The following is a 27,074-nucleotide window of genomic DNA, read 5'->3' as shown; positions in this document are numbered from 1 at the left end:
GATGAGACAGCCTATAGGGAGGAGGTCAGAGATCTGGCCGTGTGGTGCCAGGACAACAACCTCTCCCTCAACGTGACCAAGACAAAGGAGATGATTGTGGACTACAGGAAAAAAAAAGAGGACTGAGCACGCCCCCATTCTCATCGACGGGGCTGTAGTGGAACAGGTTGAGAGCTTCAAGTTCCTTGGTGTCCACATCACCAACGAACTATCATGGTCCAAACACACCAAGACAGTCGTGAAAAGGGCACGACAAAGCCTATTCCCCCTCAGGAGACTAAAAAGATTTGGCATGGGTCCTCAGATCCTCAAAAAATTCTACAGCTGCACCATCGAGAGCATCCTGACTGGTTGCATCACCGCCTGGTATGGCAACTGCTTGGCCTCTGACCGCAAGGCACTACAGAGGGTAGTGCGTACGGCCCAGTACATCACTGTGGCAAAGCTTCCTGCCATCCAGGACCTCTATACCAGGCGGTGTCAGAGGAAGGCCCTCAAAATTGTCAAAGACTCCAGCCACCCTAGTCATAGACTGTTCTCTCTGCTACCCCACGGCAAGCGGTACCGGAGTGCCAAGTCTAGGTCCAAAAGACTTCTCAACAGCTTCTACCCCCAAGCCATAAGACTCCTGAACAGCTAATCATGGCTACCCGGACTATTTGCACTGCCCCCCCACCCCCATCCTTTTTACGCTGCTGCTACTCTGTTAAGTATTTATGCATAGTCACTTTAACTCTACCCACATGTACATATTACCTCAACTACCTCAACTAGCCGGTGCCCCCGCACATTGACTCTGCAACGGTACCCCCCTGTATATATAGCCTCCCTACTTTATTTTACTTCTGCTCTTTTTTTCTCAACACTTTTTTTGTTGTTGTTTTATTCTTACTTTTTTTGTTTAAAATAAATGCACTGTTGGTTAAGGGCTGTAAGTAAGCATTTCACTGTAATGTCTGCACCTGTTGTATTCGGCGCATGTGACCAATAAAATTTGATTTGATTTGATTTTGATTTAATAGATGTGTATCAACACTTTGTCTGTTGTCTGAACTTATAGCCAGATGAAGGCATGCTGGCTGAGGGAGGTTTGGATGGAAGCTGCAACAAGGGGGATGCTTCTTGTATCCTAGTGCAAGACACTGCATTGTTGAGTGTTGTTCCCAACCTTGTCACACACAGTACTCCAGTGTTCTAACATCTGAAGTGATGTTGATGAGCTGTCAGAATCAATAGAGAACAGGCCCGGAGAATGAATGTTGCCCAATCTCTTTTTTTTCTTGTCTCCCCCCACCTCTCCTCCCCTGTTTTGTAGTCGTTAGAACATGAAACAGATCTATTCTGGTTTGTTTTCTGTATGTTGTGTTTTTTCATGTTCACCACCTCGTTGTAGACTGTAAGTAAACCTAAGACCTATGACGTTGTTGTTTTCCCTTCAAGTTGTTATGCCTCCACGCTTTGATAGTCAGAGTTCTGTTTTTTTCTTCTATTCAGCAGAACGTGTGTTAACTGTAGTCAATTAGATGCAACCTGAGATTCATTGGCTGACTGTCTATTGAGACTATTTACTCTGCTGATCTTCCATGAACCTAGTTGACTCACTGTAATTGAGAGCATCAGGGTTGGGATTCAGAGTAAGAATGCTGATCTAGGATCAGATCTTCCCGGTCTGTATAATCTCATTCATTATTATCTAAAAGACAAAACTGATCCTAGATCAGCACTCCTACTCAGAGTTACACTATATATACAAAAGTATGTAGACACCCCTTCAAATTAGTGGATTCTGATATTTCAGCCACACCTGTGGCTGACAGGTGTAAAAAATTTAGCATACAGCCATCCAATCTCCATAGGAAAAACACTGGCAGTAGAATGGCCTTACTGAAGAGCTCAGTGACTTTCAACGTGGCACCATCATAGGATGCCACCTTTCCAACAAGTCAGTTCGTCAAATTTCTGCACTGCTAGAGTCAACTGGGGCCTCCTGTAGCTCAATTGGTAGAGCAGGGCGCTTGCAACGCCAGGGTCGTGGGTTCGATTCCCACGGGGGGCCAGTATGAAAAATGTATGCACTCACTAAGAGCTTCTGCTAAAATGGCTAAAATGGCTCAAATGTAACTGTAAGTGATGTTATTGTGAAGTGGAAACTTCTAGGAGCAGCAACGGCCATTAAGTGTAGGCCACACAAGCTCACAGAACGGGATCGCTGAATCGCGTAAAAATCGTCTGTCCTTGCAACACTCACAACTGAGTTCCAAACTACCTCTGGAAGCAACGTCAGCACAAGAACTGTTCGTCGGGAGCTTCATGAAATGAGTTTCCATGGCCAAGCAGCCATACACAAGCCTAAGATCACCATGCGCAATGCCAAACGTCGGCTGGAGTGGTGTAAAGCTCACCGCTATTGGACTCAGGAGCAGTGGAAACGCATTCTCTGGAGTGATGAATAATGCTTCACCATCTGGCAGTCCGACGGACAAATCTGTGTTTGGCGGATGCCAGGAGAATGCTACCTTCCCCATTGCATAGTGCCAACTGTAAAGTTGGGTGCAGGAGGAATAATGGTCTAGGGCTGTTTTCATGGTTCGGGATAGCCCCCTTAGTTCCAGTGAAGGGAAATCTTAACGTTACAGCATACAATGACATTCTAGACGATTCTGTGCTTCCAACTTTGTGACAACAGTTTGTGGAAGGCCTTTTCCTGTTTCAGCATGAAAATGCCCCCGTGCACAAAGCGAGGTCCATACAGAAATGGTTTGTTGAGATCGGTGTGGAAGAACTTGACTGACCTGCACAGAGCCCTGACCTCAACCCCATCGAACACCTTTGGGATGAATTGGAATGCAGACTGCGAGCCAGGCCTAATCGCCCAACATCAATGCCCGACCTCACTAATGCTCTTGTAGCTGAATGGAAGCAAGTCCCCGCAGCAATGTTCCAACATCTAGTGAAAAGCCTTCCCAGAAGAGTGAGCCTGTTACAGCAGCAAAGGGGGGACCAACTCCATATTAATGCCCATGATTTTGGAATGAGATGTTCGACGAGCAGGTGTCCACATACTTTTGGTCATGTACTGTATGAGATGGGATTTGTTTAATCCCAAATGGCACCCTATTTACTAGCAGCCTACACTACTTTAGAACAGAGCCCTATAGGACCTGGGTGCCATTTGGGATTCATTTTATGTATTTTTGTGTTGTCACTCTGTTCCAGGATCAGTTTTGATGAGGGGCGCAGTGGACCAGACATAGCTTCTCCTTAGTGCCTCTGTTTGTGGACGGGATGCTGGTGGAGGCCGGGACAGAGAACCAGATCATGACGTGAGTAGGGACGATGGAGGAATGGAGGGATGACATGAGTAGTGATAAATGATCTAGAGATGGGGGGATGATGTTCTTTTGTCCTCCGTTCTTTTGGGACTTATTTTGGGATATAAGGGGATGGGGAGGAAAGAATATATGGGGTGAGAAGGAGGAATTTCTATTCAATGAATGCTGATGTCTCGTCTTTATTAACAGACGTCTAAATAGGAGATTCATAAGGGTTGTCAGTCTGTTAGCTTAGGACTGAATGCCCCATTACATGACAAAGTAGCCAGAAGGTAGTGGATTCACAGACTATCGTCCACAAGGGTAGGGGTGAAAAGATATCCATTATAATAAAAGCACTGCATGAATCTATACAGGCTATTGTTGAAAAAGAGAAGAGTCTAAGTTTTGAACAGTGCTTAAGTTGTCTATCAACTGTAAAAATTGAGCGCAACAGAACCAGTTACAACTGAGATATCTGATCATCAATTAATGTGCCATTTGTTGATTAACACAGCAGTCCCATATCATCACGTAGGCCTATATGCACTTGTAACTTGTTTTCATTTGTGAAACTCTAATTTTCAATTTTATTCCATGATATTGTTGTTACAAAATAGATTTGTGTTGACTGTGATTGGGCATGGGAATATAAGAGCATCTGCTAGGCTAAATTAACAAACTAGGCATGCATAGCTGATCCTCAAACCAAAGACTGGCCAAACTCGTGTTTCTATTTAATGCTAAGTAAAAAAAAAAAAAAAAAAGATTACACAACCTAAATGCAACATTTATAAGCGCGTTGTTGAAGTGCTGTTGTTGATGACTTGTTGAAATGCTGAGCGCTCCTGCCAGCCTGTAGCGTGTCACAAATGTTTCACAATTGATTTCTTAAATTGCGGGCTATAGCTTGGAAAAAATAATAATATAATAATACATTTCTGTTCCTTCTTAGGCTAACTGGCTTGCTCCTGACTGATGTTAGAGTTAGTATGTTGTTTAACAGCCTGTTGAAAGGTTGAACGTCATTTGATAGTGACAGAATCACACATTACTTCCCAAGTACATTTTTTGTCTCCTCGGCTATAGAAGGTTTTAGCACAGCCTCTGAATGTCATAGAGACGAACCAAAGATATCTCACATGCATCGGAGTCACGTCTTTACCCGGAATTTTACAGCTTGTTTCTAGCATAAAGCATTGCGGACTAACACGTCGTTATAGATTACTTTATATAATCATGTCCATAACTGTTTTCCCAAAAACAACAAGATAACAAGGGGGTAGGCCTATGCTTTCAGCCATTTTCTTTAACAAAAGCCATAATACCCTCACATACCCCCTCAATTCGAGCCCTGGGTTTTAACTTAATACACCAAGCTCTTCACTGACACTGAGATATTTAAGGATTGTATGGTGACAGAAGGAATTGGCTGACAAAGTATATGGATAGTTGACTATAATTTAATCTGTCAAACAGGTAGGCCTACCTCTTATTTCTTGAATAGGAAGAAATAGGCTCCAACACAAAGCCCTATTGTTGTTAGTAGCCTAAAGTCAAATTAAACTGCTGCTGCTTCATGGTAATGTAAGTTATGTAAATTACTCGAATATGGCTTCTTGTGAGGTCAATAACTCTGATAAATAGCTTCAATTATATCAGTAGCTCACCTCCAGTCCTCCTTTTCATCTTTGCTCTCTCCCTCTCAAACAGTAGGCCTAGTCTTCCATTTCAAAACTGAGGAAGGAAGTACATTTTCTTAGAAATATTACTTTGCCCTGTGCTTCTCCTTGCATGCTCTTTATGTAGCCTAGTCCCAGAGCATATAGTTTAGGCTATGGATAATTTTATTGAGACCACACTAGGCACACTTGATATTGTGCACCCAGCAGAGAATCAGGGATGAGGGGCATCATCGTGCACACATCGAGATACTATAATAAGCAACTAATTCTCAAACCCTGAGAAATGTGGCATTTAATCGATTACAAATTACATGACCCTCCCCTGGACTAAATAAAACAATACTAATCCCTCCCCCACACTGAAATTGAAAAAGCATGACCCTCCCCATTTTGCTCCGGGTAACAATGATTTAACATGGTAGATGCAGTGTACTTACAGTGTTTGTGTAGTTACAATAAGCTCAATAGGTTAACATAAGAGTGGTTGACCTTGCTGTTCTATGTTAAATTTGACATTTGAAAATGACATACTGTAATCCCATGTGTGTGTACTGTATGGATGAATATCCTGTATGTGTTTCACAGGGCGAGCCGTGTGTGATGGACCAGAAACAGAACTATATGAAACGCAGACCAGGAAACTATTGCATGCTGGGAAAAGACTACGCCAAAGTCCACTCTGATGAGTCGTGTATCTGTCGGGCCTACGACTTTGAATGGTAATTATAGTAAACTAGTATAATAACTCACAATTGCAGTAAAATAGAACATATGAAAACATGTCTTAGCATATCTTTTTATCACAAATCTAAATGAGTACAATGAGGGGAAAAAAGTATTTGATCCCCTGCTGATTTTGTACGTTTGCCCACTGACAAAGAAATGATCAGTCTATAATTTTAATGGTAGGTTTATTTGAACAGTGAGAGACAGAAGAAGAACAAAAAAATCCAGAAAAACGCATGTCAAAAATGTTCTAAATTGATTTGCATTTTAATGAGGGAAATATGTATTTGACCCCTCTGTAAAACATGACTTAGTACTTGGTGGCAAAACCCTTGTTGGCAATCACAGAGGTTTCTTGTAGTTGGCCACCAGGTTTGCAAACATCTCAGGAGGGATTTTGTCCCACTCCTCTTTGCAGATCTTCTCCAAGTCATTAAGGTTTCGAGGCTGATGTTTGGCAACTCGAACCTTCAGCTCCCTCCACAGATTTTCTATGGGATTAAGGTCTGGAGACTGGCTAGGCCACTCCAGGACCTTAATGTGCTTCTTCTTGAGCCACTCCTTTGTTACCTTGGCCGTGTGTTTTGGGTCATTGTCATGCTGGAATACCCATCCACGACCCATTTTCAATGCCCTGGCTGAGGGAAGGAGGTTCTCACCCAAGATTTGACGGTACATGGCCCCGTCCATCGTCTCTTTGATGCGGTGAAGTTGTCCTGTCCCCTTAGCAGAAAAACACCCCCAAAGCATAATGTTTCCACCTCCATGTTCGACGGTGGGGATGGTGTTCTTGGGGTCATAGGCAGCATTCCTCCTCCTCCAAACACGGCGAGTTTAGTTGATGCCAAAGAGCTCCATTTTGATGTTCATTGCCAGATGTTCATTGGCAAACTTCAGACGGGACTGTATATGTGCTTTCTTGAGCAGGGGGACCTTGCGGGCGCTGCAGGATTTCAGTCCTTCACGGCGTAGTGTGTTACCAATTGTTTTCTTGGTGACTATGGTCCCAGCTGCCTTGAGATCATTGACAAGATCCTCCCGTGTAGTTCTGGGCTGATTCCTCACCGTTCTCATGACCATTGCAACTCCACAAGATGAGATCTTGCATGGAGCCCCAGGCCGAGGGAGATTGACAGTTTTTTGTGTTTCTTCCATTTGCAAATAATCGCACCAACTGTTGTCACCTTCTCACCAAGCTGCTTGGCGATAGTCTTGTAGCCCATTCCAGCCTTGTGTAGGTCTACAATCCTGTCCCTGACATCCTTTGAGAGCTCTTTGGTCTTGGCCATGGTGGAGAGTTTGGAATCTGATTGATTGATTGCTTCTGTGGACAGGTGTCTTTTATACAGGTAACAAACTGAGATTAGGAGCAGTCCCTTTAAGAGTGTGCTCCTAATCTCAGCTCGTTACCTGTATAAAAGACACCTGGGAGCCAGAAATCTTTCTGATTGAGAGGGGGTCACATACTTATTTCCCTCATTAAAATGCAAATCAATTTATAACATTATTGACATTCGTTTTTCTGGATTTTTTTGTTGTTATTCTGTCTCTCACTGTTCAAATAAACCTACCATTAAAATTATAGACTGATTATTTCTTTGTCAGTGGGAAAACGTACAAAATCAGCAGGGGATCAAATACTTTTTCATTGTTTCATTGTCCATAAAGTTTCATTGTCCATAAAAGAGAGAGTCATTGTGTATGATGTTTTGTGTATGTTGTCCCATTTTAGCCCATTTTGGATTCAATACACTATTTTAGCATCCCATTCATTTGGTTCATTTTCGGTGTCAGTGCTCCAATTATCAGATATGTTTGGGGATCATTTTACGCAATTTGCTCCTAACGTCTGTCTCTCTGCTTAGCTCATTTTGCTATGTTTATAATAATGTAGAGAAGATGAGGGGTGTTGATAGGACTGCTAGGTTGTTGTTGTTTTTTATCTTATAAAGGCAGGGAAGAGAAAAGCAATGATACATTTTTATATAAATGCCAGCGGTGTCAGGTCAGACTGTATGAGTTTTAATTAGAATCCATTAGTCTCCTGTGATAGTTGTTTTTAATTATTTTGGGACTGAAATTATTATATGGTACATTTCACAAACTTCCTGACCACATGGCATGTCTCTCTCTCTCTCTCTCTCTCCTCTCTCTCTCTCTCTCTCTCTCTCTCTCTCTCTCTCTCTCTCTCTCTCTCTCTCTCTCTCTCTCTCTCTCTCTCTCTCTCTCTCTCTCTCTCTCTCTCGCTCTCTCTCTCTCACTCTAGCTGGTGATAGAGATAGTGAAGTGCAAAAATGTAAAAAACAATATTTTTGAGAAACTTCAACGTTCGGCGTGAATAACAATCAAACATTTAATTGACGTTGAAGTGTACACAAAAATCAAGGGCTGAAATGTTTCCTGATTGTGTAAGAGGTTAACAATGCACCGCCCTGTTGTTATGTTGTGCTGTGAACAAAAGGTCCAGGGGTTGATTCTAAAGTGGGACAGTGACTATTCTGAAATCAGAGCTTATATATACATAGATATAACACTTGATACATTATATTAATAATAAGTGAGGAGAGATTGGTATTAATATGTAACCAAAACACCATGGGAGTCTGCATGACTATAATGTACTAAACTGGACACCACATCTTTTTTGCCTTACTTGAAAGAAATGGAATCAATGCATTACCAAAGCTATGATTCAGTGGTGCTGTAATGTCCTTAACTGGACACTGTACCCTCATTGGACTCACTTGGTCCCTTAGAACTATTATCACCACCAACCACTTGCCTAACCTGCTTTGCCCGATGTAAATCACTTTGTGATTGGGAGGTAGCTAACGGCAACCTGTGTTGCCTGTGTTGACATGGAGTCCCCCAGGGCTCAGTCTTCCTAGCTCTGCTGATCTGGAGCATTTGTCAACTGCAGCCCAGTCAATATATAATAATGATGCGTTGCAATGCAAAACAATAGCTATTATATGTATTGTGCTGAGGGGATAGGAGAGAGAAGCTGTAACATATAACACAGTACTACTGTATGTCCTTTGGATCAAAATCAAATCAAATTGTATGTATCACATGCTTCGTAAACAGCAGGAGTAGACTAACAGTGAAATGCTTACTTACGGGCCCTTTCCAACAATGCAGAGAGAAAAATCTAGAAAAATAATAATAAATACACAATGAGTAACGATAACTTGTCTATATACGCGGGGTACCAGTACCGAGTTGACGGGCAGGTGTAGGAGATAATTGAGGTAGATATGTACCTATACAGTGGGTAGAGGTAAAGTGTTGATAGTGATCACATTCTGTATGTGATTTGTTATAGTGATTATGGCTTTGAACAGCGTAGAGAAGAGAACTGTCTACCAGCATTCTGGTTCAACCCAGCTGTTGTATCAAGGAGCTGCAGCCAAGGACATAACTACCTCAAAAGCACAGGGTGAGTTGCACATAGGGGCACTATTTTGTAGCGTTTCTATGTTGTCTATTCTAAGTGAAGGCAACCCTTCTGTATATTTCTGCTGAATGAAAAAACATATTTTTTCTGTGTTTTAAGAATGTTTTCCATTTCATTTTGTAAAGCATTATGTTGGTCATAATATGTTAAAAAGCCTGAATAGGTATAACACATTTCATACCTACAGTGGGGAGATCAAGTATTTGATACACTGCCGATTTTGCAGGTTTTCCTACTTACAAAGCATGTAGAGGTCTGTAATTTATATCATAGGTACACTTCAACTGTGAGAGACGGAATCTAAAACAAAAATCCAGAAAATCACATTGTATGATTTTTAAGTAATTAATTTGCATTTTATTGCATGACATAAGTATTTGATACATCAGAAAAGCAGAACTTAATATTTGGTACAGAAACCTTTGTTTGCAATTACAGAGATCATATGTTTCCTGTAGGTCTTGACCAGGTTTGCACACACTGCAGCAGGGATTTTGGCTTATTCCTCCATACAGACCTTCTCCAGATCCTTCAGGTTTTGGGGCTGTCGCTGGGCAATACAGACTTTCAGCTCCCTCCAAAGATTTTCTATTGGGTTCAGGTCTGGAGACTGGCTAGGCCACTCCAGGACCTTGAGATGCTTCTTACGGAGCCACTCCTTAGTTGCCCTGGCTGTGTGTTTCGGGTCGTTGTCATGCTGGAAGACCCAGCCACGACCCATCTTCAATGCTCTTACTGAGGGAAGGAGGTTGATGGCCAAGATCTCGTGATACATGGCCCCATCCATCCTCCCCTCAATACGGTGCAGTCGTCCTGTCCCCTTTGCAGAAAAGCATCCCCAAAGAATGATGTTTCCACCTTCATGCTTCACGGTTGGGAAGGTGTTCTTGGGGTTGTACTCATCCTTCTTCTTCCTCCAAACACGGCGAGTGGAGTTTAGACCAAAAAGCTCTATTTTTGTCTCATCAGACCACATGACCTTCTCCCATTCTTCCTCTGGATCATCCAGATGGTCATTGGCAAACTTCAGACGGGCCTGGACATGCGCTGGCTTGAGCAGGGGGACCTTGCGTGCGCTGCAGGATTTTAATCCATGACGGCGTTGTGTGTTACTAATGGTTTTCTTTGAGACTGTGGTCCCAGCTCTCTTCAGGTCATTGACCAGGTCCTGCCGTGTAGTTCTGGGCTGATCCCTCACCTTCCTCATGATCATTGATGCCCCACGAGGTGAAATCTTGCATGGAGCCCCAGACTGAGGGTGATTGACCGTCATCTTGAACTTCTTCCATTTTCTAATAATTGCGCCAACAGTTGTTGCATTCTCACCAAGCTGCTTGCCTATTGTCCTGTAGCCCATCCCAGCCTTGTGCAGGTCTACAATTTTATCCCTGATGTCCTTACACAGCTCTCTGGTCTTGGCCATTGTGGAGAGGTTGGAGTCTGTTTGATTGAGTGTGTGGACAGGTGTCTTTTATACAGGTAACGAGTTCAAACAGGTGCAGTTAATACAGGTAATGAGTGGAGAACAGGAGGGCTTCTTAAAGAAAAACTAACAGGTCTGTGAGACCTGGAATTCTTACTGGTTGGTAGGTGATCAAATACTTATGTCATGCAATAAAATGCAAATTAATTACTTAAAAATCATACAATGTGATTTTCTGGATTTTTGTTTTAGATTCCGTCTCTCACAGTTGAAGTGTACCTTTCTTTCTTTCTTTCTTTCTTTCTTTCTTTCTTTCTTTCTTTCTTTCTTTCTTTCTTTCTTTCTTTCTTTCTTTCTTTCTTTCTTTCTTTCTTTCTTTCTTTCTTTCTTTCTTTCTTTCTTTCTTTCTTTCTTTCTTCCTGCATCTGTAGTCCTTGCTTTACTTGCTTTCCAGGGTGACTCAATGAGAACCAAGCTCCATGTTACATGTACTGTACGTCACCTCTATACATTCATCTATTGTCTCAGGGCTATTCAATTCCCGCCATCGAGGACTGAAGTACTTCTGGTTTTAGTTTGTGCTGTACCTGGTAGATAATTGGTCAGTTACTGTTATGTCTGCCATTGGTTGGCCGGAGTGGTCGCTCACCTGGTGAACCAGGTCTGAATCAGTCCCTGATTGGAGGGAAATTATGTAAAACAACATTGCTGTTGTTCTCAAGGATCATAACTGAATATCTCCGCCTCATATTTCTCTGTAAATATCCACCTTACTAAGTATACAGCAGTGTACAATGGAGCCAGTTATAGGCAAAGTACCCGAATGCTTTGCACATAGCACAGCACTTTGATGTTCTCTAGCTCTTCTCATCTTGTAAAGCCAGCCAAATGTAAAGTAAATAATAGCGACAAATATAACATGCTTGTGTCTAAAAGGCATCAAGAATTATCCAGCTCTTTGCTGTGCAGTGTTTGAATTGCCCCCTCGTCTCTTGATTTGAACATAGAGGCTTTCGTCAATATGTGAAGGTGCCATTTAAATGTTGTCTCTAGTCGCCACGACACTTTCAATCAGTGTACTTTCATTTTTCTGATGGCATTGATTCTGCTGGTGTTTTTTTCTCCATGGTTAGGTACATTTTGAGGTCATTTACAGGGGAGAGAGAGTGCAGGTGATGCTTTTAGCGATGTGCCAAGCACGATGCCGCCACAGATTTCCAATTGGAATATTTTTAACACCAAACACAGTTTATGGAGCCTGTCTAAATGACTCACACACAAACACATACACACACACACACACACACACACACAAACACACACACATACACTGCATGCATTTGAAAGCTAGGATAAGGATAAAGATTAGTCTCAGTTAAAGAGGATAAGAGTTAACAGAAGCCTATACGGAAATGTACACGCCAGAGTGCCGAGTCACACCACTGTCAGCCAGAGTTTTACCATGAAAATACGGTGTTATATTTAGTCATTTTAGCAGACACTCTTATCCAGAGCGACTTACAGTTAGTGAGTGCATACATTTTTCATACTATACTATTTTTCATACTTCCGCTATTGGAAACTTCACCGCTTAGATGACGGTAATGCCACGTTACCCACGTCAGCTTCCATTACGGTCTCAGCATGGGAGACCACAGTATTACTCACAAGGTATCACGACAAAAACATGATAACGCCAACATGTTTTAAGTCTGGAATGAATCTTGTTCAAACGTAAATTCCATCAAAACCCACGCCCCTGTAAAACTAATATTTGGACATGCCAGTGCTTTTCATTTTTAAACTAAAAATAATCTAAAAATAGTATTTCGATGTGCGAGTGCTTTTCATATTGTAAAGTAGGTAGTCTGAAACAATATCCATGTAATTACAATCATATACTGAGTCTGAATCATTCAATACTGAGTCTGAATCATCCAGTACTGGGTCTGAATCATCCAATACGGAGTCTGAATCATCCAATACGGAGTCTGAATCATCCAATACGGAGTCTGAATCATCCAATACGGAGTGTGAATCATCCAATACGGAGTGTGAATCATCCAATAAAGAGTCTGAATCATCCAATACTGAGTCTGATTGATCCAATATTGAGTCTGAATCATCCAATACTGAGTCTGAGACATCCAACACTGAGTCTGAATCATCCAATACTGTGTCTAAATCATCCAAAACTGAGTCTGAATCATCCTCTGTGTTTGTATCAGGTCCTGTGGAACATGTCCAGCTGCTGGCTCCATTTGTGGCCATCAAGAACAAGGAAGTAAGCCTAACAGCAGTGGTCTGGCCAATCCACTTCAGGACCCTCAGCTACTTCTGGTGGCTTGGGAACAGCACTGAGGTAAACTGGACTTAAAACACTTGGTGTACAGAGAAGAGGGCCTAGAACCGAGCCCTGTGGGACTCCAGTAGTGATACCACATTGTGCAGACACAGATCCTCTTCTGATGTTGTGTATAGTATACAGTATACTGTACAACATTAGTAGAGGTAAACTGACACTATTCAAAAGGGGTCTTACCCTATAATGCCATATACTGTACATGTACTGCAGTGGTGGCTGGTGTCATTTTAATTAAATCAGAGGACGGGCATATTGTAATGCCTGGAATGGAATAAATGGAACCGCATTGAACACATCAAAGACATCGTTTCCATTCCAGTTCCATTCCACTTCAGCCATTACTGTGAGCTGTCCTCCCTTCAGTAGACTCCACTGATGTATATGGTCCTCTGTAGCTCAGCTGGTAGAGCACGGCGCTTGTAACGCCAAGGTAGTGGGTTCGATCCACGGGACCACCCATACACAAAAAAAAAAAATATGTATGCACGCATGACTGTAAGTCGCTTTGGATAAAAGCGTCTGCTAAATGGCATATTTTATTTTATATATGGGGTATACATGATGTCTATGGTATTAGGTACATTGACCTCTTCTATGATGGAAGGTGGCTGTGATAGAGGCGGAGCAGTCTCTGATCTTGTATTTTGTTCAGACGTCTTGTTAGTATGTCATAAGTTATTACCTTAGGTGCATTGTTTCTAGGTCTTATGGGGAGGATGTTTTTTGTAGGGTTTTACTCAAGTCAGAATTTCGACTACTCTAACTACGCAAGTCAGAAGTTCCGACTACTCTAAGTGAGAAGTTCAAGGAGAAGTTGTTCTCATCTGAAATGGGTTTCTTTCATGTTCCGGGGTTTTAGGTGAAGGGATTATGACCGGATCAAAGTGTGATTGTTCATTTTGTCCATGTTCCCTCTTCCTCCAGCCGGTGATCAGCTTAGACAGGAGCATTTCGTACACCTTCACCAGCGAGGGAATGAACACTGTTACGGTCCAAGTGTCTTGAGCCAATGCCATACTGCAAGACAGCAAGACGATAGCAGTCCAAGGTAAGGTTAAGTACTATCTCTCTCTCTCTCTCTCTCTCTCTCTCTCTCTCTCTCTCTCTCTCTCTCTCTCTCTCTCTCTCTCTCTCTCTCTCTCTGTCTGTCTCTCTTGGATCTCCCTAATCAAATTATTCTACTTGATGTAATGCTAATTAGCACATCTAGCAGCCATCTCACTTGGTATGCAACATTTGAGGGTACTTTACATTTGAATATGTTAGGATATTGTCGAAGAGGACATTTCCCCAATTATCTAAGAAAGCACTTATACGAGCAATCATCTCCCCTTGTCAAACCATGAAGACACACACACACTCACACACACCAACATCTCTGTCATCTTTCCCACCCATCAGAAGACAGTTAGAGGAGGGACACAACCATAACATTTTACATTACATTTACATTTTAGTCATTTAGCAGACGCTCTTATCCAGAGCGACTTACAGTTAGTGCATACATTATAAAAATAAAAAAATCATACCCCCCGTGGGAATCGAACCCACAACCCTGGCGTTGCAAACGCCATGCTCTACCAACTGAGCTACATCCCTGCCGGCCATTCCCTCCCCTACCCTGGACAACGCTGGGCCAATTGTGCGCCGCCCCATGGGTCTCCCGGTCGCGGCCGGCTACGACAGAGCCTGGATGCGAACCAGGATCTCTAGTGGCACAGCTATCACTGCGATGCAGTGCCTTAGACCACTGCGCTACTCGCTACAGTGGGGAATGAAGAGGATACCTTGAGAATAATGCACCTAGATCAGGAGCTGAATTAACGGTCTGTTTCTGTTTCTCCCCTGGGTCTCTCTCTCTCTCTCTCTGACAGAGTTCTTCAAATCTCTGCTTTTATCTTTCTCCCCTAATCTGGACGAGTTCAACCCTGACGTCCCCGAGTGGAGACAGGATGTGGGGAGAGTCATTAAGAAGGCTCTGCTCTTTTTCTCCCTCTCTCTTGTATCTTTCTATCCACTCAGGCGCTTCGACGTTCGCCCTCGTGCTGTCCTGTGATTCGTTATCACACAGGTGTTTGAGGCTCGGCTTCTTCTTCCCCCCTTGAGGTAGCTTGATGAGCACTAATAATTTATTTTCAGAAATCGGAGCGATGAAATGCGTTCTTCAGAATTAGCCTGGAATGAAGGAGATCTTAGCCATTACCTGGGCACTGGATGTGCGTAGTATCTGCGGAGGAGAGCTAGCGCTGATATGTCATAGTTAAGTGTGTTATTCTTCCACTTCGAGTGGAGGTTAAGGCCTATAGCATGCGACTTGTGGTCTTTCTGTGTCTTCATCAACTCCACAGTGGATTTGACATGAGAGGCGACTTATGCGAGCTAGGCTGAGAGCCAGTGGAGGGAGCTACTGTGATAGAGGTCAGGGTGAGGCTTTGTGAGGGATAAAGTGTACTATGTCACCTGGAGCCAGGGAGCCTCATACTATGTTCATGGCAGTATAGTATAGCACCAGCCAATTGAATTGTGTTGAACTGAGGGGCACACTCAGTTACAGAAAGCTATAGCTCTAGTTGAGCTATTAATTGCTAGCCTCAATAGACTGTTACAGCACCTCTTTTCATACAGGAAGTTTTATTATACAACCTTTTCATAGTTCATAGTTACGGTCAAGTTCACGATAAAAGAAAAACAGAATCCACGTCATGGTGTGTTTACAACAGTAATTAGTAATTGACCACTGTTTCATCTTTTTTTATTTAGCTTTGCGTACAGTAAGATTGTGAGGAAGCCGCACCAAAATCCTTTGCTGTTCAAATATTAAAGCAACAAGATACAGCGCTGCAGAGGTCTTTTCTCAGCCAAATTTGGGCTTGGACAAAATTCCCTCCAAAACGCTCACTCATCTGACTCAGTCTGACTCACCTTCTCCCCTCCCTTAACCCAAATCAGATGTTTCACTCCAGCCAATGAGTTTGGGGGACATAAAATGCCAGTGCTACCCAAGCACACAGAGCCAGAAGGCTTTTTAGACTAATGAGTGATCGCAAAGAGAACAAACCGGCCTGAGTGTATTGATTTTTTCAGGGGCTATTGCATCCCATCCCCTTCCCTATCCCTCTCCTTTCCTTCTATGCCTCTTTACTCTCATTGTGAGTCATTCCTTTGCTCTCTATTTGTCCACTATTTTGCTACTCAAATAGTGATTTTTATGTTTGATAATGAATGTGCTTCAAGTGTATGTGACTCGCCGACTACGCCACTCCATTGTCTGCCGATAGCCCCATAGAGAACCCATAGAAACATTAGTGGCTTTTAAAATGGGCACTGATTGCCGGTTGGAACCCCCTGCCTCATAGGTGGTCTGAAGTGGAAAAAGGCCATTATAAAGAAAAAACATTTAATAGTAGCTATTTTGAAGGCATGGAAAAACAGTTGGTTGGCAAGACCTACTTTTCCCATCAAGAAATAAATACACTTTCGTGAAAAACATGGCGGTTGAGATAAGAAAGTCCTATTAATTGTCATCTATTGGTTTGGTGACATATTGTTGCTTGTTTACCTCTAGGTTGTACTTGGTTATTACCACATGTTGATCAAGCCCAAAGCTATTTCATTGTCACCTCCCTCTCCTTTGATTTCAAACATGTTAAATATGTATATAATCTAAGGGCAGTGTTTTTGACTGTAGACTAAGAATGCCATACAGGTATGAACATATTGTAACAGTACTGTCCATTGTCAACAGGTGTCAGACTTTCCAGAGGATCAGCTATTGGTTGCAGTGTTTCCAGGTGTGCCAACGTCCACTGAGCTCTTCATGTTACCACACAATAACCAATCAGAGGGCAGGAAAAAGAGCGAGGAGGAGCTAAAGCAGGTATGGGACAGTTAGATTGGACGCTGACATTTTGAGTGTCATTGTAATTCAGTCATGGCATATATGACAAAGTGTTTCCAATCCTTCACGTAAATTCACCCAATAGGATAATTACATTGTCATGGCTAAAATGACACACATTAATTCTACGCGCCCGAGTCTGACAATTGAAACAATTGAACCAATGTGGTGGGTGTCATGACAAGATGGCAAATATTATTTAATTATACTGTGTGAGTGAATTGAAAGAGCTGTAAAGGGTGACAATTGTTTGACAAAATGATGCTTCTTTCATCTCCTTCAACAGATCTCTGAGATACTTGCCTCTGGACCAGAATCTGGTGGAGTTTGAGCTAAAGCCAGGAGCAAAAGTAATCATTTACATCACACAGCTAACTTTGGATAAGGAAAGAAGTTACTATCAAGATAATTACATAAATTAACTGTATGTACTTGCATGAGAAATCATTATTTTCTCTACATATTCTCCTGTTTTTTAGCTGTATTTGTTTATTTTTGTGATGTCATAAATGCAATGTAATCTACTTGAGATAATCTCTTCATAAGCCATATTTGGATAGCATAAACCAAACACTTTTTTTGTTCTGTATTTATGTATGACGATTGGAGGAGGACATGGGAGGAAAGGGAGGATTGATTTTATTTTAAGTGGAACTCCTTGAGACAAGGGAACTTTTATATCAGCCATCAAGATGCCCAACATCTGTTCACTTTCTTTTACAGCCATCCAACCACAAAATGAGTGTTACACTGAGTATAATTATGTTGATTATTTAGTCCTTGAGAAAAGGACAAAAAAAGAGAAGTTTGGTTATAAATGCATGCAGAATTCAGAATCGCCTCAAAATAATCAACATTACACAAGTTTGAGTGTTGGCTTGAAATGAGACAAATAAATAACTACTCTTGGCTGCAATTAAAATGATTGGCCAGTGTCCACCCAGAAACAACCCAAAACCTGCTTCACAATGGAAAAGATTCTCAGTTGAGAGTATTGAATGGATACAGAGCAGTAGTCCAGCCTCCTTCTATATACTTCTACAACACCACACTTACTACAGCAGCTGGGTCCACATGGAAGAGTAGAGGGTTAAAGTTGGAAGTGCCCTTACAGAAAAGCCACATGATTTCACGTGGAAAATGAATAAAACATGACATTTCACATGTGAAATCATATGAAAACGTGTTAATGGAACACTTCACATGTGAAGTTAATGTGGGTGTTGGGTGGAGGTGGGAGTTGGAGAGAGGATTGCTCAAAGCTCTCTGGTCATAGATGGTGGTGGTTGAAGACTTCACAGGTCTAAGAGTACATATTTGGAAGGTTCTATTAGCCACATAATCCCAGTGAGAACATATAGTCTTGAGCTGGCTGTCTGTGGCTTAAAGGGCTAGGTATACACAACGCAAGACGGCGGGTGCTGAATCTTAAAGTGTGTGTGTGTGTGTGTGTGTGTGTGTGTGTGTGTGTGTGTGTGTGTGTGTCTGTGTGTCAAGGGTGGGGTGTGTGTGTGTCTCACCTTAGAAAAGCTGGGAAGAGCCTTCAAGCTGCTTCAGAAAAGTCATCAACATCACAGGCCGCCTCTCAGAGCTGGGGCTGGATAAAAATACAAAGTAGAAAATATACTGTGCTCTACCTTCAAATCAAATCAAATTGTATTTGCCACATGCGCCGGATACAACAGGTGTAGACTTTACAGTGAAATGCTTACTTACAAGCCCTTAACCAACACTGCAGTTCTAAGAAAAATAAGTGTCAAGTAAAGAAATAGATAGGTAAAAAATAAATAATGAAAGAGCAGCAGTAAAATAAAATAACAGTAGGGAGGCTATAAACAGGGGGTACCGGTACAGAGTCAATGTGCAGGGGCACAGGTTAGTCGAGGTAATATAGGTAATATGTACATGTGGGTAGAGTTAAAGTGACTATGCATTGATAATAAACAGAGAGTAGCAGCAGCGTAAAAGAGGGGGTGGGGTGGGGGGACAATGCAGATAGTCCGGGTAGCCATGATTAGCTGTTCAGGAGTCTTATGGCTTGGGGGTAGAAGCTGTTAAGAAGCCTTTTGGTCCTAGACTTGGCTCTCCGGTACTGCCTGCCGTGCGGTAGCAGAGAGAACAGTCCATGACTGTCACACCCTGGCTCTGGGGACTCTAATATGTTGAGCCAGGGTGTGTAAAGTCTATGTGTTTTGTTCTATGTTCACAGTCTAGTATTGTATTTCTATGTTGGCCAGAGTGGTTCCCAATCAGAGGCAACGAGTGTCAGCTGTTGCTGGTTGTCTCTGATTGGGAGCCATATTTAGACAGGCTGTTTTCCCACAGGTGTTGTGGGATCTTGTTCCGTGTTGGTTGTGTTAGACCTAGGATGTCACGTTATCATTTGTTGTTTTGTTTATTGTGTGCACTTAATAAAATAAGTATGTACGAATATCACGCTTGGTCCTCCTCCTTCGACGATCGTGACAGAAGATCCCACCATACCAGGACCAAGCAGTGTGTCCAGGAGCAGGCAGCCTGGACATGGGAGGAGATATTGGACGGGAAAGGGTCCTGGACTTGGAAGGAGATACAGGCTGGGATGGATCGGCGTCCGTGGGAAGAGACGGTGGAGGCGCGCCGGAGAGAGGAGCAACGGCGTCAACAGTGTCATCGTCGGAAGGACGAGAGGCAACCCCAAAAAAAATTTAGGGGGGGGGGGCACACGGCATGGGCGACGGGGCAGCAGGAGGCAGCTACAGGGCGTATTGGGAGAATAGGAGAGGAGGCCACCAGGTTAAGGGGGCTATTTGTTCAGAGGGAGCAGGAGTTAGTGGTTCAGAGGGAGGAGCTTCTGGAGGCGATAAGGGAGAAGGAGAGAGTAGAGGCACGGCGAGAGGAACTGTGTAGGCAGCTGAGGGAGCGGAGGGTTATGAAGAAACCCAGTCCTGCTCCTCACACCAAGCAAGTGGTGTGTGTCACCAGTCCGGTCCGGCCCGTTCCTGCTCCCCGCACTAAGTTAGTAGTGCGTGTTCCCAGTCCGGCCCGACCCGTTCCTGCTCCCCGCACTAAGTTAGTAGTGCGTGTTCCCAGTCCGGCCCGACCCGTTCCTGCTCCCCGTACTAAGTTAGTAGCGCGTGTTCCCAGTCCGGTCCGACCCGTTCCTGCTCCCCGCACTAAGTTAGTAGTGCGTGTTCCCAGTCCGGCCCGACCCGTTCCTGCTCCCCGCACTAAGTTAGTAGTGCGTGTTCCCAGCCCGGCCCGGCCTGTTCCTGCTCCCCGCACCAAGCCTATGGTGCGCGTCGCCAGCCCGGCCCGGCCTGTTCCTGCTCCACGCACCAAGCCAATGGTGCGCGTCGCCAGCCCGGCACGGCATGTTCCTGCTCCCCGCACCAAGACAATGGTGCGCGTCGCCAGCCCGGCCCGGCCTGTTCCTGCTCCCCGCACCAAGCCAGGGGTGCGCATAGTCAGCCCGGCCCGGCCTGTTCCTGCCCCTCGCACCAAGCCTACGGTGCGCGTCGCCAGCCCGGCCCGGCCTGTTCCTGCCACTCGCACCAAGCCTACGGTGCGCGTCGCCAGCCCGGCCCGGCCTGTTCCTGCCACTCGCACCAAGCCTACGGTGCGCGTCGCCAGCCCGGCCCGGCCTGTTCCTGCTCCCCGCACCAAGCCTACGGTGCGCGTCGCCAGCCCGGCCCGGCCTGAACCTGCTCCCCGCACCAAGCCAGGGGTGCGCGTCGCCAGCCCGGCCCGGCCTGTTCCTGCCACTCGCACCAAGCCTACGGTGCGCGTCGCCAGCCCGGCCCGGCCTTTTCCTGCCACTCGCACCAAGCCTACGGTGCGCGTCGCCAGCCCGGTCCGGCCTGTTCCTGCTCCACGCACCAAGCCAGGGGTGCGCGTCGCCAGCCCGGTCCGGCCTGTTCCTGCTCCACGCACCAAGCCAGGGGTGCGCGTCGTCAGCCCGGTCCGGCCTGTTCCTGCTCCACGCACCAAGCCAGGGGTGCGCGTCGTCAGCCCGGTCCGGCCCGTTCCTGCTCCATGCACCAAGCCAGGGGTGCGCGTCGTCAGCCCGGTCCGGCCTGTTCCTGCTCCACGCACCAAGCCAGGGGTGCGCGTCGTCAGCCCGGTCCGGCCCGTTTCTGCTCCACGCACCAAGCCAGGGGTGCGCGTCGTCAGCCCGGTCCGGCCCGTTCCTGCTCCACGCACCAAACCAGGGGTGCGCGTTGTCAGCCCGGTCCGGCCCGTTCCTGCTCCACGCACCAAGCCTGTGGTGTGCGTCGTCAGTCCGGCACAACCCGTGCCTGGGTCACCGGTACCTGGTCAGGTACCGGTCAGCAGCTCCACATCGGAGCCCAAGCAATCCGCTCCACCGATGTCCAGTCCAACTCCAGCCAGCGGGGCTAGACCGGACCAGGGGCGCTACGGGGGGATTGTTGAGGGGTGGTGGTCAAGCCCGGAGCCGGAACCGCCTCTGAGGAGGAATGCCCACCCAGCCCTTCCCTGTTCGGTTATGTTTAGGCGCGGTCGCATCCGCGCCTTTGGAGGGGGGTACTGTCACACCCTGGCTCTGGGGACTCTAATATGTTGAGCCAGGGTGTGTAAAGTCTATGTGTTTTGTGTTCTATGTTCACAGTCTAGTATTGTATTTCTATTTTGGCCAGAGTGGTTCCCAATCAGAGGCAACGAGTGTCAGCTGTTGCTGGTTGTCTCTGATTGGGAGCCATATTTAGACAGGCTGTTTTCCCACAGGTGTTGTGGGATCTTGTTCCGTGTTGGTTGTGTTAGACCTAGGACGTCACGTTATCGTTTGTTGTTTTGTTTATTGTGTGCACTTAATAAAATAAGTATGTACGAATATCACGCTGCGCCTTGGTCCTCCTCCTTCGACGATCGTGACAATGACTAGGGTGGCTGGAGTTTTTGACAATTTTTAGGGCCTTCCTCTGACACCGCCTGGTATAGAGGTCCTGGATGGCAGGAAGCTTGGCCCCAGAGATGTACTGGGCCATACGCACTACCCTCTGTAGTGCCTTGCGGTCGGAGGCCGAGCAGTTGCCGTACCAGGCAGTGATGCAACCAGTCAGGATGATCTCGATGGTGCAGCTGTATAACTTTTTGAGGATCTGAGGACCCATGCCATGTCTCCTGAGAATAGGCTTTGTCATGCCCTCTTCACAACTGTCTTAGTATGTTTGGACCACGATAGTTTGTTGGTGATGTGGACTTGAAGCTCTCAACCTGTTCCACTACAGCCCCGTCGATGAGAATGGGGGCATGCTCTATCCTCTTTTTTTTCCTGTAGTCCACAATCATCTCCTTTGTCTCATCGTTGTCGGTGATCAGGCCTACCACTGTTGTGTCGGCGGCAAACTTAATGATGGTGTTGGAGTCGTGCCTGGCCATGTGGTCATGGGTGAACAGGGAGTACAGGAGGCGACTGAGCACGCACCCCTGAGGGGCCGACGTGTTGAGGATCAGCATGGCAGATGTGTTGTTACCTACCCTTACCACCTGGGGGCAGCCCGTCAGAAAGTCCAGGATCCAGTTGCAGAGGGAGGTGTTTAGTCCCAGGGTCCTTAGCTTAGTGATGGGCTTTGAGGTAACTATGGTGTTGAACGCTGCGCTGTAGTCAATGAATAACATTTTCATGTAGGTGTTCCTCTTGTCCTGGTGGGAAAGGCCAGTGTGGAGTGCAATAGAGATTGCATCATCTGTTGATCTGTTGGGGCAGTATGCAAATTGGAGTGGGTCTAGGGTTTCTGGAATAATGGTGTTGATGTGAGCCATGACCAGCTTTTCAAAGCACTTGATGGCTACAGACATGAGTGCTATGTGTCAGTAGTCATTAAGGCAGGTTATCTTAGTGTTCTTAGGCACAGGGACTATGGTGGTCTGTTTGAAACATGTTGGTATTACAGACTCAGTCAGGGACATGTTGAAAATGTCAGTGAAGACACTTGCCAGTTGGTCAGCGCATGCTCGGAGTACGCGTACTGGTAATCCGTCTGGCCCTGCGGCCTTGTGAATGTTGACCTACTTAAAAGTATTACTCATATCGGCTACGGAGAGCGTGATCACATAGTCATCCGGAACAGCTGATGCTCTCAAGCATGCTTCAGTGTTGCTTGCCTCGACGCGAGCATAGAAGTGATTTAGCTCGTCTGGTAGGCTCGTGTCACTGGGCAGCTCGCGGCAGTGATTCCCTTTGTAGTCTATAATAGTTTGCAAGCCCTGCCACATCCGACGAGCGTCGGAGCTGGTGTAGTATGATTCAATCTTAGTCCTGTATTGACTCTTTGCCTGTTTGATAGTTAGTCGGTGGGTATAGCGGGATTTCTTATAAGCGTCCGGGTTAGAGTCCCGCTCCTTGAAAGCGGCAGCTCTATGTGGTGTAGTCCTCAATGCCATCGGAAGAATCCCGGAACATGTTCCAGTCTGTGCTAGCAAAACAGTCCTGTAGCTTAGCATCTGCGTCATCTGACCACTTCCTTATTAACCGAGTCACTGGTGCTTCCTGCTTTAGTTTTTGCTTATAAGCAGGTATCAGGAGGATGGAATTATGGTCAGACTTACCAAATGGAGGGCGAGGGAGAGTTTTGTACGCGTCTCTGTGTGTGAAGTAAAGGTGGTCTAGAGTTTTTTTTTCCTATGATTGCACTAATAACATGCTGGTAGAAATGAGGTGGAACGGATTTAAGTTTCCCTACATTAAAGTCCCCAGCCACTAGGAGTGCTGCCTCTGGATGATCGTTTTCCTGTTTGCTTATGGCCTTATACAGCTCATTGAGTGCAATCTTAGTGCCAGCATAGGTTTGTGGTGGTAAATAGACAGCTACGAAAAATATAGATGAAAACTCTCTGAGTAAATAGTGTGATCTACAGCTTATCATGAGATACTCTACCTCAGGTGAGCAAAACCTTGAGACTTCCTTAGTATTGGATTTCGTGCACCAGCTGTTGTTTACAAATATACACAGACCGCCACCCCTTGTTTTACCGGAGTCAGACGTTCTATCCTGCCGATGTAGCGTATATCCCGCCAGCTGTATGTTAGTCATGTCGTCGTTCAGCCACAACTGTGAAAATTAAGATATTAACCATTTTTATGTCCCGTTGGTAGGATATCCGTGATCGTAAGTCGTCTATTTTGTTTTCAAATTATTGTAGGTTGGCTAATAGGACTGATGGTAGAGGCAGAGTACTCGCTCGCATTCGGATCCTTACAAGGCACCCCGACCTACGATATCTCTGTCACTTTCTCATGCGAATGACGGGGATTTGGGCCTTGTCGGGTGTCTGTAGAATATCCTTTGTGTCCGACTCGTTGAAGAAAAAATCTTTGTCCAATACGAGGTGAGTAATCGCTGTCATTGATATTCAGAAACTCTTATTGGTCATAAGAGACGGTGGCAGAAACATTATACAAAATAAATCACAAATAACAATAATATACAGTATAGGATCAATATTGGCAATGAAGCAAGAACATCTCCAAGGCAATCCCAGATTAGCCTTTATTGTGTTGCTATGTTCTTGTTATGTTTAATGTTTGTCTTCCTCTACCCTCTGTTACAGCACCCTTGGTGGATTCCAGCCCGAGACACAGCAGTTCAGTCATGCTGATGCTCCTATCAGTAGTATTCCTGGGTTTAGCAGTGTTTCTCATCTACAAATTCAAGAGGTATGTACAGTACTGTATGATTATATATTTGTACACTGTATCGCAGCACTGCTGTAATCACCTGACATCATCATTAATAATGCATATTATAATAATATGCTAGATTGATAGGGCCTGCATAAATGAACGATGAACTAATGGTGTTCCTTTGAAATAACTTTTCAAATTATTCTGTAGATGTAGTAAACAGATTTAGAGTGATTTGGATGCATGAGGCACATGTGTGAATCAGTGATGTTATGTTAAGAAAACTATCATTAAATTGCTTAATATGCTGTTGCCGTACTTCGGCTGTTAGTAGCTGAATTATTAAAATGATGGAAAAGTCTGCGGAAACCGCATAAATTATGGATATGGATTTCCCACATTAATCTAAAGAGGAAACAGATTAATTGAAATGTCACACATGACAAAGCAAAACAATTAAATAACAAAATGACTTGTAATTTGAAATAAATTGAAGTACAAGTGGATGAAACATTTTCTGATCATAAATATGAATGATAAAATATTTTTGGGAGATTATGCAAAATGTATATGTATGAGGATTACAGTCTTATATCAGTACTAGACATTGATGTCATATGGGGATTTATTTATGGATAGATTAAGATTTTCTTAGTTAGATATCTAGTGGCTTCATGATAATAACACGTCCAGGGGTTAGTTTAGTCTTGTCATCATACCAACTCTGAACAAAATGTGTAGCTTTGAGAAATGCTGCCAATGGGACAATTATTGACTAGTCATTGCTTATTGTAACATGGCTGTTGTCTATCTACATTTACCAATCTGCAGAAAAATCCCCTGGATTAACATATACGCAGAGGTGAACCAGCAGAAAGAGCAGGAGATGATCGGTTCGGTCAGCCAGAGTGACAGCACGCCTAAAATCACCCTCAGTGAGTTCTCTATGCCCACAGAAGTCATGGAGAAAGAGATGGACGCCAGGGTTAAATGTAAGATACATAGTCTGATAAATCATTGTTTATTGTGTTATTAGCAAGTTACTGATTTGGTGACTTTGAACTTCCTTGTTGAGAAAGATCCATCAATATTACATATACATTGTCCAAACTAATTGCATTGGACTAGAAAACATATGGGTCATATCTCCGTGTATAACAATGTTGACTTTTGACCTGCAGTGTATACACTACATAGTGTTTAGAAAGTCTACATTGTTTCTATACATGGAATTAACTGGTAGGAAAAAGGAGGGGTACTGTATCTTCAGAAGAAAACAAGGAAACAAACTAACGAATGGGTCAGCCACTAATGTCCCACACATGAAACAACAGCTTAAGAGCTTTTGATAAGACAATGTAATCAAACCCCAGTAATTAACAGGCCGTATCAATGTCCAAGTAGTTATTTGTTTCACAGGCATCAAAGCCTCTACTAACAGTGGACTAACCCACATTGTTCTTATGTTGTGTTTTTTTTCTCTGTACCCCAGGGAGAATTGGAAATGCCTGCGAGAGCACAAGGGAGATTCCTAACTGTACTAGCGTGTAAAGCCGAGGAAGGAATGCAACAAATGTGTACAGACTTAAAGTATTGCCATTTTGAGGATTTTCTCTTTTTTGGTTTATTTTGTAATTTCTCAAACACAACCCCAATGTTAATAGTTTTCTAAGGACCTCATTTATTCTGATGTGCATGGGTGTCTTGTTTGATAGCATCTATGCGGCAAATTTGAAATCCACTCAATGAGACAAGTTTTAATTACCAGTATGAGCTACTTAGGCCTACTGTTACACAATTTGGATTACAAAGAAACGTTAAATTTTCAGTCCGTAATTGTCTCATTTCATGGACATTTATCAAAGCCTTTATCAAAACCTACGAAGAGAGGTATGTACATTTCTTAAAGTTTTACTTTTCATGAGGTATAAGAGTTTTTGTCTGTATGGGCCAACATGTCTAGGTCTCCGATCTAACAGGGAATATTATTGAAAATGTACCAAATTATCTTTAGATATCTGTTAAAGCTCTGTATAAACTATATGTATATTTACTTTCCACATGCTTGTAGTAAAAGTACAATGCCGAACACAGGAGATCTAGTCATGACCTGTTATCGGTTCTTAAAAGCGTGTTAAAAAGCAACATGTTACTTATAGAAAGAGTCTAACTTTATTTGTTTTTAATGAGGTCCTTGACTTGTGCATGTTATTATTAAGGACACGATGTATGTGTTGTAGATAAGCAAGTGTTGTAAATAGTTATTTTCTATTCATCAAAAGGGCTCAGTAATTTTTACATACAGTGTATATATACAGACTCGCATATCCATCATTTTGTTAATTTATGGCTATACAATGTATCTGTCTCATACAAAGGGTTTAACTGTTAAGATGGGAATCATTTTCTAAATATCAAACCAGGTTTACACAACGCCACCCCTGCTTGAAATTTTTACATGCATCTCAATGGTTAAACTCTTTGTAACAGACGACACTTTCCATAAGCATCATGGGATTATTTATATTGTTTGCCCTTTGAATGTAACGAGAAAAGTGGAATCAACCATTTATGATCCGTGGATA

General features: G+C 44.0%; 1 pseudogene across 1 annotated transcript in view; it reads left to right on the top strand.

Moving 5' to 3' along the window:
* Positions 1–26,040, top strand: part of LOC311113344 (VPS10 domain-containing receptor SorCS3-like) — a 304,152-nt pseudogene extending 278,112 nt beyond the window's left edge. The window contains exons 9-18 of the transcript in view: positions 3,217–3,323; positions 9,067–9,161; positions 12,831–12,964; positions 13,892–14,015; positions 14,842–14,969; positions 16,713–16,844; positions 17,152–17,246; positions 24,417–24,522; positions 25,321–25,481; positions 25,982–26,040. The product of the transcript in view is annotated as a VPS10 domain-containing receptor SorCS3-like (transcript). The remainder of the gene's footprint in view (positions 1–3,216; positions 3,324–9,066; positions 9,162–12,830; positions 12,965–13,891; positions 14,016–14,841; positions 14,970–16,712; positions 16,845–17,151; positions 17,247–24,416; positions 24,523–25,320; positions 25,482–25,981) is intronic.
* Positions 26,041–27,074: the final 1,034 nt, after the last annotated feature.

This window comes from Coregonus lavaretus (assembly GCF_964263955.1).
Source record: "Coregonus lavaretus genome assembly, chromosome: 40".
In the NCBI taxonomy this organism is placed as follows: Eukaryota; Metazoa; Chordata; class Actinopteri; order Salmoniformes; family Salmonidae; genus Coregonus; species Coregonus lavaretus.
The sequence above is the reverse complement of the archived record's forward strand: the minus strand, read 5'-3'. Positions and strand labels throughout refer to the sequence as shown.